Below are 2,513 nucleotides of genomic sequence, written 5' to 3'. Positions count from 1 at the left end.
CCCTGTTGGAAACACAAACAACCAAAAAGAAGTAAATATAACTATGTTGGGTAAGTCTTCCATACAAAATAAGCTAATAGCTTAAATTTCTGGACAAATAAAACACGGCTAATGTCAATTTCCCGGAAAGATAAAGCAAAAACCATTTTGTAGGAATATATTATATAGCTAGTATTAGTTAGTGATTAGGAATAATTACAGTTTCGATACATATTTCTACAAATTCTACTCAATATAACGTATGAGTGTTAAAATAAAATAAGTGCCTACATATGTTCTGCTAAAACATGTACATACCAGAGACTGAAAATAAAAGTTATTTTAAAATTTTTGATATCAAAAATAGATGACTTACACCGTTCGTTGTATTAAAATAGAAGAGGTGACAAATAGAAGGGCTGGGCCTGTAGATGTGCAAGAAGGTTTCAGTTTTTTGAATAGGGTTACACCCTGCTTCTAAAATCATAACACCGTTAGGGCTTGATCTAAAGATTTGCAAGAAAGAAGGTCTTATTTCTTTGAAAAGTGTAGCCTTCGAACAATTCGTACTTCTATATTTATGTAACATTTATATATTTTTTAGTTTTCCAAAAACTTGTATGTATCGTAATATAAATAAATATTTAATGATCAGTTATAATTTACTTTCAGTAAATTTTTAACTAAGTGGCAACCCTCGAACAAATATATCTTTGTAAAACATCACTTCTTTTCCTTTTGATACATAATTGGATATCATTAATAAATTACTTACCGCTCATAGTTATAAACTTTTTAAATAAATATCGCAGAAGCTCACCCAATTTCCTTTCGTTTGATATCAATATTAGATAGCTTTAAATATTATATCAATACGTGCACCATTTTTTTAATTCGGTGGCAACTACATATGTATATTAAAAACACGATCATATTAATTTAGTTTAAAATCTTTTCGTCTGGAGCCCACTTTGCAACATTTTAATTAACTAGAATATTTCAATCAATAAATTAGAAACTATATGACAACCATCGAAAATTCGCATACAATTACAGAAAAGCCCTCTTACCTCTTAACCAGCTTTTGTTTGATAGCAATATCGAATGTCCTTAACACATTACTTACCATTCATAGTTATAACTTTGTTTAATAAGTGGTAACTCTATTAAAAACACCAACATATTAATTTAGTCTCAAACCCCTTTCGCTTGATGCCCATATTGTGACATTTTACTAACTATCAAATTTAGACAATGCATTTTCAATTAGGCGGCAACCCTTTAAAAACCCAAAACAGGTCTGTAAGTCAATATTTCTCATCTGACATCTCATTTGGAAACGCATCAGAATGGTGTAAATCTGTTGCTCTTCCCAAAAATAAAAATTTATTAGGCGGCTACACTTTTCAAAGAAATAAGACGTTCTTTCTTGCAAATCTTTTGATCAAGCCCGTTTACATGGCACCTTTTTTTAAATTGGGCTAACGGTGTAAGTCTTACGATTTTAGAAGCAGGTGGTAACCCTATTAAAAAAACTGAAGCCTTCTTGCACATCTACAGGCCCAGCCCTTCTATTTGTCACCTCTTCTTTTTAATACAACGAAAGGTATAAGTCTTCTGTTTAGAAGCAGGTGGCAACCCTATTCAAAAAACTGAGACCTTCTTGCACATCTGCAGGCCTAGCCCTTTCATTTGGCACCTCTTCTGTTTTAATACATGTAGGAGCTTCAAAACTATTACATTCCAATATACACAGCTCTGGAATACTTGATTTTTAACTTTTTCAGGTAAAAATAAAAGTCAACAATTACCTATTATTTTCTGCTCTGGAATACTTGATTTTTCACCTTTTCAGGCAAAAATAAAAGCCAACAATTACCGATTATTTTCTTCTAAAAAAAATTAAAGGCAAATTTTTACTTTTATTTTTGCCTTAAAAAAATAAAAAGCAGAAATAACCGGTATTATTTGCTCAAAATGATAAAAGTCCAAAAATAACTAATAATTGTGTGAACACCCAAAGTATTTTTCTTTATCCCAATCACGAAAATTAATTTGTTAAAATTTTTCAATAGAACATCGCTGTATTGTACCAATATTTTGACCAGTGATGGGCAAAATTGTATTTACTAAGTATTAAGTACTAAGTACAAAAGTATTTAGGTATTTTGTGTTGTTGTAAATACCAAAGTACTATTTACTTAGGTATTTAGGAGCTGCTAAATACCCAAGTACTATTTACTTAGGTATTTAGGAGCTGCTAAATACCCAAGTGCTATTTACTTAGGTATTTAGGTGGTGCTAAATACTCAAGTAAAAAGTATTTAGGTACTTAGGAGCTATTAGATATTAAAGTAAGAAAAACTTGAGTATTTAGGAGCTACTAGGTACCAAAGTACAAAAAACGAAAGTATTTAGCAGGCGCTAAATACTCTGGTCCAAAGTACTCAGGTACCTTGGGTATGCAAAATACTTTCACTAAAGTACCAAGGTATTTAGTCGATGGCTAAATACTTTCAAACTAAATACTGTAT

The sequence above is a fragment of the Rhagoletis pomonella genome, unplaced genomic scaffold, assembly GCF_013731165.1.
Source record: "Rhagoletis pomonella isolate Grant_MI unplaced genomic scaffold, Rhpom_1.0 Rhpom_scaffold_00001, whole genome shotgun sequence".
Classification (NCBI taxonomy): Eukaryota; Metazoa; Arthropoda; class Insecta; order Diptera; family Tephritidae; genus Rhagoletis; species Rhagoletis pomonella.
This window is presented reverse-complemented; position numbering follows the sequence as displayed.